Source organism: Gossypium hirsutum, chromosome A11 (assembly GCF_007990345.1).
Source record: "Gossypium hirsutum isolate 1008001.06 chromosome A11, Gossypium_hirsutum_v2.1, whole genome shotgun sequence".
Lineage (NCBI taxonomy): Eukaryota > Viridiplantae > Streptophyta > Magnoliopsida > Malvales > Malvaceae > Gossypium > Gossypium hirsutum.
This window is the reverse complement of record NC_053434.1, coordinates 109,009,008-109,020,054: the sequence shown is the minus strand read 5'-3', so window position 1 is coordinate 109,020,054 and position 11,047 is coordinate 109,009,008.

The window sequence follows — 11,047 nt, the reverse complement described above, 5'->3', positions numbered from 1 at the left end:
GAAAATAGGTAAATTATTTTATTTTATTTTTATTTGAGAGAGAGGGAGAGTCATAAATTAAAGTGAATATTGTTGAGAGGAAGAAAAAGATATGGGTCAAAATAGGAATCATGTTAACTCAAAGTAATTGTTTGATATTTTCCTTCTTTTATTTTGTGACTGTCGTGAAAAGGAGAGACCTAAGCATAAACTGAAAGAAGAGTCCGAAAAGAAAAGGGGTTGCTCAGTTAATTTGTCAGCTTTTGTGGGCTTTTTCATAATTTCCCCCTTTTCTTTTCACTTTCACTAAAATTCATTGATTTATTTAGTGATTGAAGGAAGAAAACCGACAACGCGGGGGCCCAACAGCTCCTCCTCTTGATCTGCAATCACGAAGCGGTGCGTTTTTTTCCTCCACCAAATTACAAAAAAAAGCCTCAAGTGTTTAGTGAAATTAGTAAAGCGAAAGGGAGTGTGGTGTTGGGAGTGTGGGTTTGGCGTGTCGGTTTATATATTGTGGGGCCGTAGCGGGTGTGGATAGTTGGGCAAGTGGGTCAGTTTTGCCCCGCTCATATCCAACTTTAATTCTCTTTGGTATATTTAAAAATTTTACCATCAATAATTTATTCATTATTTGACTATTTATGGTATTACAGAAGCAGAAAAGTTGTAGACTTAGTCTTGAATTGTCAATTTCAAGTCTGCATCTAACATCAATTTCATTCATCCAATTCAATGAATTCTATTTGCTTTTTAATTATTTTACAATGTAAATTCACCGCCAATACATTTATTTTTACCTAGGCTTTTGGATAAACACTACATCAACAAACTGTACTTCTTAACATTCCACTTCTTGATGTCGACAATGGGTCTTGATAGTTTAGTGAGGAAACTTACAAAATAATTATAATAATAATAATAGGAGGTGTCTAAATATATATATATCACCTTGAATAATGGTCTATAATTTAATTTTTACTTTAACTATCAAATAGGTTTAATTTTTACCTTAAAAGACGAAAAAAATGAAATGAAATGATAAAAAAATTATATTTAAAATTTCAATTAACATCAATCCATTTAATAAATTCAGATTAATTTTCGATTCGTAAATAAAATCCAAAATCCAAGTGCCCCAACAGTCCAACAGCACTAACTAATGTTGTATCTGTTTTTTTTATCCACTAAAAATATGTTGAAAATATGGTAAGTTTGAAAATCGAATAGCTCTTCCAAGATTCCACCGGAATAGATAAACTAATATTTACTAAAAGATAGATAAGTTAATTGGATTTATATGTAAACTGATGGAGTTATTAATTTGAGCATAGGATATGCGTTTGTAGGGGAGTGGTACAGAATTATTAAGGGAATTGGATGTTGAGTTTAATTATTTTTTGGAGATGTGTTTGATTTTTGAAGTTAAGTTGTAAGGTATTTTTGATGGGCTGATTCTACTATAAGATTAAGATTTGAACAGTATATCGATTCACACTGACAGCTTTGAGACAGTTCATGCTTTGTAAAGGAGTTTTACAACTATTTTGAACTCAACATTAGTTAGGCGGGTCCAACAGAAGCTATGAAATTTCGAGCATTGAGAGATTAGACATGTTCCACTGGAAGCTAATTTAATCACTAATCAGATTAACAAGAAAGTATTTATGGACATGGAAAGAGTTATATTTTGGCAATTGCCCCTATTGATCTTTTAGAGTTTCTTGAACATGACAAAGTTAATGGTGTTTTTGATTGTATTAGTGTAATTTAATCTTTTATGCTTTATTTCTCACACACAAAAAAAATAAAACAGTCTTCTTGTTAAAAATTTTATTTATTTCTATTATTTAAAACTAATATTTGTATATTAATATATTTCTATTATTTAAAACTAATATTTGTATATTAATATGAAGTATACATGACATATCATGTATAAAAATTAACAAAAAATTAATTTACTCTTTAATTTATCATATAAAAATTAACTTATTATTTTTTTAATAAAAAAATATAATCCAATTTCTATTATAACCATCTCGATGTCCTTGAAGTGGGAGTGGATGCCAAAAATAAAAATCATGAAGTTAAAGAAAGTGTATGCTTGATGAAAAGATGAATTGTCAATGGTCAATTTCTTACGGTGAAACTGAATCCCTAAAAACCAAAGCAAAGCTTGGATAGGTTAGGGGTAGGCTTCCTTTCAAGATTCTGATTCGCCATAACCAATTATCCTATCATCAGGCCTCGGCAAAAGCAAAGCAGAACTTAAGCTGTATGCTGCCATATTTTGACCAGAACTTGAGCGGTATGCTGCCATAAATGGTCAATATTCTAAGAACATTCAACTTTCTTTTTTCTCTTCTTCCATTGCTTATCAACATATGCATACTAAACTACCAAATTAAGTGAAATGAAGGATAAACTTCTGCGTCTTACTCTTCCAATATTGTCCTACGAGTAGATTGATTTTCTTTATGTCCATTTAAAAAGTGAGATAAAGGTAGTCATTAAATGGTACATTTAAAATTTTTTAGATTAACAGAAAATTTATTATTATTGTTGAAGAATACGATATTATTTGGGTTTAAATTCCATTAATGATGAGACATTCAGGTCATTTGATCTTTTTAATTTTTGGGATTCAACCAAATATTTAGTGGACAAATTTTAAAGGCTTTTATTAAAAGAGACGATCAACCTTCAATTATTTTCTTATCACACTTTTTGGAATCCCTTACAATCGAGATAACTTATATCTTTTTTGAAAACTCGACACTTATTGATGAAGTAGTTTAAGCCAGTTGATTAATAAATTGAAGAGAGTTTTAGATAGTCTAATATCCTCCCATCAAACTGCTTCACAATGCGATCAAGGTAAAGAAAAAAAGACAAGGATATCCTTGTAAGTTTTGAAACTTGATGAGTAAAACTTGTGGTAGGATTAGTTGAAAATTCATTGAAGCAATTCTAAGGTTGATGGATTTAGTGTTAATTGGATTAGGCTCATTATGTCATGTGTATCGGCAGTTGGAGGTGTTGAAAAGTCAAAAATGGTGGGAGGTGCAATTGGCACCGAAAGAAGAAAGTAAAAAGTGGTTGGCAAGTTGAGTTTAAAGTTGAATGGTATAATTGCAATTTTGGTCCCTAATTTTTTAGGCCATTTGCAAGTTAGTCCCTGAACCTCAACTATAAATAGGCCTAACCATTTCTCATTTCAAACATCCCAACCAATCTTTCTCTCTTAGTTTTCTCTCTTCTCCCATTTGAGAATTCTTAAGGAATTCTATTTGTTTGTAATATTTTGGAGATAGTAAAGTTATCATCTGGTGTTAGTGCCCGAGGACGTAGGTATAATTTACCGAACCTCGTTAAATCTCTTGTGTTCTTTCTTGTCCTATTTTTCTTTCAATATTTGAGGGTATAATAGTAGTATTTAATTGTGCTATTAAATTACTATAGAAGGGATATTCTGTCTAAGGAAAGACTTGGTATTTAAGAGATCCATGTGATCCACCTCTCTTCCCTGGGAATTGAACTTTGTGTGATTTTTTAGTACAATAATTTACACGCTTCCGACCCTATTGGAACAACAAGTGGTATCAGAGCCGAAGGTTAATCGTAGTATGCTCTGTGGTTGCAGTTTAAACTGATCTTCCACATCAGAAAAGATTTCCTTAGGTATATATTGAAAGATTATGGAGAAAACGGTCGGTGTAGGAGCTTCAACATCGTCCATGTGGACAAGACCGACAATTGCAAATGCAAGACTGGCCGTGGAGATCTTTGATGGCACAGGCCATTTTGGTATGTGGCAAAGTGAGGTTCTAGATGCCCTTTTTCAGCAGGGTCTAGACATTGCCATTGATGAAGAAAAACCAGATGATGTACAGGAGAAAGATTGGAAGGCGATCAATCGGTTGGCATGTGGCACAATTCGATCATGCCTTTCTCGAGAGCAGAGGTATGCTTTTTCAAAGGAGACTTCTGCAAATAAGTTGTGGGTGGCACTTGAAGAAAATTTTTTGAAGAAAAATAGTCAAAATAAGCTCCACTTGAAGAAAAGACTGTTTCGCTTCACATACGTCCCAAGTACCACAATGAATGATCACATCACCAAATTTAATCAGTTAGTCACTGATTTGCTGAATATGGATGAGACATTCAAAGATGAAGATTTGGCTTTGATGCTGTTGGGGTCACTTCCTGAGGAGTTTGAGTTCCTAGAAACTACTCTACTTCATGGCAGGAGTGATATATCTCTGAGCGAAGTCTGTGCGGCCTTATACAGTTATGAACAGAGAAAGAAGGACAAACAGAAAAACTCAATTAGAGATACAGAAGCTTTAGTAGTCCGAGGTCGTTCATACACTCGGAAGAAAACTCAAAAGGGGAGATCAAAGTCAAAGTCCAGACTCGGGAAAGATGAATGTGCTTTTTGTCATGAGAAAGGCCACTGGAAGAAAAATTGTCCAAAGCTGAAGAATAAGGAAAAAGCTGCTGTAGATGCTTGTGTTGCAAAGCATGATACTAGTGACTCTGAACTATCACTAGTTGCATCATCATCGTCGTTCCATTCAGATGAGTGGATATTGGATTCGGGTTGTACCTATCATATGTCCCCTAACCGGGAGTGGTTCTCTGATTTAGTAGAACTAAATGGATGAGTTGTTTATATGGGCAATGACAATGCCTGTAAAACTGTTGGGATAGGTTCAATCCAATTAAAGAATCAAGATGGATCAACCAGAGTTCTGACTGATGTTCGGTACGTGCCCAGTTTGAAGAAAAATCTCATCTCATTGGGAGCCTTGGAATCCAATGGTTCAGTTGTTACTATGAGAGATGGGATTTTGAAAGTGACATCTGGCGCACTTGTGATATTGAAGGGCATCAGGAAAAATAACTTGTATTACTACCAAGGTAGTACAGTTATTGGAGCAGTCGCTGCAGCTTCCGGTAACAAAGACTTGGACTCAATGCAGTTGTGGCATATGAAGTTGGGACATGCCAGCGAAAAATCCTTGCAAATTCTGGCAAAGCAAGGATTGTTGAAAGGTGCAAAGGCTTGCAAATTAAAATTTTGTGAGCACTGTGTTCTGGGAAAGCAAAAGAGAGTGAAATTTGGCACTGCTATCCATAATACAAAAGGTATTTTGGAATATATTCACTCAGATGTGTGGGGGCCTTCCAAAACACCTTCGTTGGGAGGAAAACACTACTTTGTTACTTTTGTTGATGACTTTTCCAGAAGAGTTTGGGTGTATACCATGAAAACTAAAGATGAAGTGCTTGGAGTTTTTCTTAAATGGAAAACTATGATCGAAAACCAGACTGGCAAGAAAATCAAGCGACTTAGGACGGACAATGGAGGGGAATATAAAAGTGATCCGTTCTTCGATGTGTGCCAAGAGTATGGTATTGTTCGACACTTCACAATTAGGGATACACCACAACAAAATGGAGTGGCAGAGCGTATGAATCGAACATTGCTGGAGAAAGTTCGATGTATGTTGTCCAATGCTGGGTTGGGCAAGCAATTTTGGGCTGAGGCTGTGACATACGCTGACCATCTTGTTAATCGTTTGCCATCATCTGCATTAGAAAGAAAAACTCCTATGGAGGTATGGTCTGGAAAACCGGCTACAGATTATGATTCCTTACATGTGTTTGGATCCACTGCATATTACCATGTGAAGGAGTCAAAGTTAGATCCGAGGGCAAAGAAAGCTCTCTTTATGGGAATCACTTCTGGAGTGAAGGGATTTCGTCTTTGGTGCTTAAGCACAAAGAAAATGATCTGTAGCAGAGATGTTACCTTTGATGAATCTGCCACATTGAAAAAGATAGCAGATAAAGATATTCAGATGAGCAATACTCCACAGCAGGTGGAGTGTACTCCAAAACAGGTGAAGTTTGAGCAGATGGGGATTTGCCCAGTTAATAAGTCTAATTCTCCAGCCACAATGGAGGAATTAGAGGTTGAAGAGGTTCTGACCCAAGAACCACTAAGTACACCAGAACCAGTTGCAGTTGCAAGGCCACGGAGAGAAATTCGTAAACCTGCTCGATTTACTGATATGGTGGCCTACGCCCTTCCCGTTGTTGATGATATTCCTATCACTTATCAAGAAGCAATGCAAAGCTTAGAAAGTGATAAATGGAAAAGCGCCTTGGATGAAGAAATGCAGTCTCTCCGGAAGAACAATACTTGGGAGTTGGCGCAATTACCGAAAGGTAAAAGGGCAATCGGATGCAAGTGGGTATTCTCAAAGAAAGATGGATCTCCTAGCAAGAAGGATATTCGCTACAAGGCAAGATTTGTAGCTAAAGGCTACGCTCAGAAGGAGGGAATTGACTACAATGATGTATTTTCCCCTGTTGTGAAGCATTCCTCCATTAGAATTTTGTTGGCCTTGGTAGCACAGTTGAATTTGGAGCTAGCTCAACTTGATGTTAAGACGGCTTTCTTGCATGGTGAGTTAGAAGAGGAGATCTATATGACTCAGCCCGAAGGATACACAGATGCTGGTGGTAGAAATTGGGTTTGTAAGCTGAACAAATCGCTATATGGATTGAAGCAATCCCCGAGGCAGTGGTACAAGCGATTTGATAGCTTTATGAGAAGGCAGAAGTACACAAGAAGCAAATATGACAATTGTGTATATTTGCAGAAGCTGCATGACGGATCTTTCATTTATCTACTCTTGTATGTTGATGATATGTTAATCGCTTCGAAGAGCCAAAATGAGATAGATAAGCTGAAGGCTCAGTTGAATCAAGAGTTCGAGATGAAAGATCTAGGTGAGGCCAAGAAGATTCTCGGCATGGAGATAAGTAGAGATAGACAGAGAGGCAAGCTTTGTTTGAATCAGAAGCAATATCTGAAAAAGGTATTACAATGTTTTGGTGTAAATGAAAACACAAAACATGTAAGTACCCCACTTGCTTCTCATTTGAAACTTAGTGCTCAATTATCTCCGAAAACTGAAGAAGAAAGAGAATATATGGCGAAAGTCCCATATGCTAATGCAGTTGGGAGTTTGATGTATGCGATGGTGTGTACGAGGCCTGACATTTCACAAGCTGTTGGAGTTGTGAGCATGTATATGCATGATCCTGGAAAAGGACATTGGCAAGCTGTGAAATGGATTCTACGGTATCTTCGAAAAACCGTAGATGTTGGTTTAATTTTTGAACAGGATGAAGCATTTGGTCAGTTTGTAGCTGGATATGTTGATTCTGACTTTGCTGGTAATTTAGATAAACGTCGTTCAACTACGGGGTATCTGTTTACTCTTGCGAAAGCCCCAGTGAGTTGGAAGTCTACCTTACAGTCTACAGTAGCTGTGTCTACTACAGAGGCAGAATATATGGCAGTTACAGAAGCTGTTAAGGAGGCTATTTGGCTTAATGGATTATTGAAAGACTTGGGAGTTGTTCAAAGTCACATTAGTCTATATTGTGACAGTCAGAGTGCTATTCATTTAGCGAAAAATCAAGTCTATCATTCAAGAACCAAGCATATCGACGTAAGATATCACTTTGTGCGGGAAGTCTTTGAAAAAGGAAAAATTCTACTTCAGAAGATTCCGACAGCAGATAATCCCGCAGATATGATGACCAAGGTGGTAACAACAATCAAGTTTAATCATTGTTTGAACTTGATTAACATCCTGAGAATTTGAGCACCTTTAGGTGTATGGCGCTCGAGAGCGCATTTGGAGGCACTACAAAAGATAGCTTTATCAAATTTGGGGAGTTGAAGGAAGTGTGTGAAGATGTGATTATCCTAATCAAATCTTCAAGGTGGAGATTGTTGAAAAGTCAAAAATGGTGGGAGGTGCAATTGGCACCGAAAGAAGAAAGTAAAAAGTGGTTGGCAAGTTGAGTTTAAAGTTGAATGGTATAATTGCAATTTTGGTCCCTAATTTTTTAGGCCATTTGCAAGTTAGTCCCTGAACCTCAACTATAAATAGGCCTAACCATTTCTCATTTCAAACATCCCAACCAATCTTTCTCTCTTAGTTTTCTCTCTTCTCCCATTTGAGAATTCTTAAGGAATTCTATTTGTTTGTAATATTTTGGAGATAGTAAAGTTATCATCTGGTGTTAGTGCCCGAGGACGTAGGTATAATTTACCGAACCTCGTTAAATCTCTTGTGTTCTTTCTTGTCCTATTTTTCTTTCAATATTTGAGGGTATAATAGTAGTATTTAATTGTGCTATTAAATTACTATAGAAGGGATATTCTGTCTAAGGAAAGACTTGGTATTTAAGAGATCCATGTGATCCACCTCTCTTCCCTGGGAATTGAACTTTGTGTGATTTTTTAGTACAATAATTTACACGCTTCCGACCCTATTGGAACAACAGGAGGGACTTAAAACAACCTTACTTTATTGTTCTTTGTCAAAATATATCGTCTGTTATGCTCTTCGAGGTAGAAGATGAGGACACCATTAAAGCAATAAATATTGCAAGAGATGCGAGATGATTGTTTTCATGTTTATTCATGTTGTGCAATTAGTCATTTCAATTATTATTTCATCAACATAATATACACATAAAATTAAATAAGAAAATTTCATAAAATTTATTCTCAAGCTACAACAACCTCTCGTCATGCCAAATTGGAAAAATACACTAAAATACACTAGAATAGCTAATAAAAAAAAACTTTTAAGTTACATTTAAAATGGTAAAAAAAAAATACTATGAAAAGTGAGGTTCCTATGTACAAATTAAATGGGAAATGCAGGAAAATGGGTGAGCCGACCAACTTGTTTAATGGAGTTACGTAAAGCCCGTGAAGTGTGATAAAGAGCTTAACTTTTACGTGACAAGAGTCAATGAGGGTGCAAGTCTCAACTACTTTGGTCATGATAATGCATTTGGCTCTTTTAAAGCTGTGACCTAAATGAAGTAAATGAGATGGGCAGTTTGTAATATGAATTTTTAGAATTTTGGGAAAGAAAAATCATACGTAAATTAGCCTAAAAATTTATCTAAAATGAATTTTGGTTAAATTGATACATATATTTTCATTATATCATTTATTTTATTCCGATGTATCTTATAATTAAAAAAGTTATCCATAATAAACAAAAAAATAGTCAGAAATAAATGGAACAATTTTTTTTATAAATTATAGGAGGAGGGCAAAGCCTTAACAACAACATGACTAGTGCAACTCAAATTCAAGTCACATTTGGGATGGTGAACACCCTGATTGTTAGGTCAACACATGAAGTTTGTAAATAAAGTAATTTAACTTTTTTATTATTGATATCGAAAAAAAAAGATAAATATCTAAATAATTAAATCTTTTAAATTAAGTGAGACAATTTAATTCCTATACCATTCAAAAGAGAGCAGACAATAATCATTGAATAGAATAATAACTATTTAAGTTTGTAAAAATTGATGTGACGAAAAGAGAAAGGGTTAAATATAATTGTGAAAAGTATCTATACGTGACTACCCTTATGATTGTATTTTAAAAATTAAAAAAGAAAAAAATATATAAATATATATATATTTATATATAACTGGTCGACTTTTCATTTTCGAATAATGTAGGTTTGAATCAATGTTGTCCTAAAAAATATTTTTAAAATTTTAATTTAAAAATATAAATATATAAAATAATTTTTAAATCTTTTAATTTATAATAAATTTTACAGTGTAATAATTTTATTTTTTGAATTTATATAAACTATTTTTATAGTTCAAAAAAATCTTATTGTTTTATATTTTTCAATATACAAAATAATGAATCTAAAAAAATTCTCAAATTTTAATATTTTTTTACTTTAATAAAGAAATAACTTTTTTTTTGGCTTCATCAATGTTTCAATAAGAAAAACTTCTAGAACTGAACTTTTAAGAAAATTTTTATATTTTATTTTAACTTGACATTACTATTTGTTATCACAAAACTTTTTTTAACATTAATCTCGTTATAAGTTATTATTATATCTATTTTTTTATACAATATCTAGAATTACCTATTATCTCTATCCAACATTTAAATAGGAAGATAATGTGCTTCAGCACATTCGAATCAATGACATCTTGCACCGGCAACAATGCCGATACCAATCGATTTAAGACTCAACCGGCCACATAAACTTTTTTAATGAAAAGCACATTGGGGGTAATGCAAAACAACATTGAAGTTTAAGACTCCGTTTGTTTCAACGTAAAAGCTTTTGCGGAAAATATTTTTAGCCTTTTCCGATGTTTGTTTCATGTAAAATAGAATGATAAACATAAAAGATTTTCAAACCAACATAAATTTACCCCTTAGTTCCATAAAATGTCTTATCAAAATTTTTTTCATAAGACATCTTCCAAACTGATAAGACTCTGTTCACTGTAACACCCTCATACTCGACCTAAACATCGGGTCAAAGCATTGGGATATTACATTCTCTACTACATTCTTCACTTATCAAATATTTTCTTATAAACTTTCATAACTATTCAACTTAGTCCTTTTTGTCATAAAAATTCAATATTCACTAATTAATCATATTAATTAATTTTCTTTCTTGTTAGATTTTAATCACATAATTTATCTCAATATCTTGTTCCACATATCAAATTTCTATGTACTTCACTTCTATTATTTCGTCCACAAATTTTCTCAAGTTTAACAATTTAGTCCTTGATATCATAAAAATTCCATATTTTTCTACAATTTCACTTTTATAGTACTTTATACATATTCCATCATCTCATAACACATTCATTAAACTTTTACCATAATTTTCTTATTCCCATATTAACTTGTTTCACACTTAAACCTTTGTACATTTTTCAATTTAGTCCCTATTGCCATGTAATTTATTTTTCACCATATAAGCACTTCAATCAAATAATTCATTATAATATATTGCTTCACATGAAAAAAATTTATGCATATCACTTGTCTTGTTTCAATTATAAATTTCATAAAGTTTACAATTTAATCTTTAGCATCATGAAGATTCATTATTTATTATAATTTCACATTAACATCACTTTGTAATCAATTCACTACTTACCATAATCTCAAATA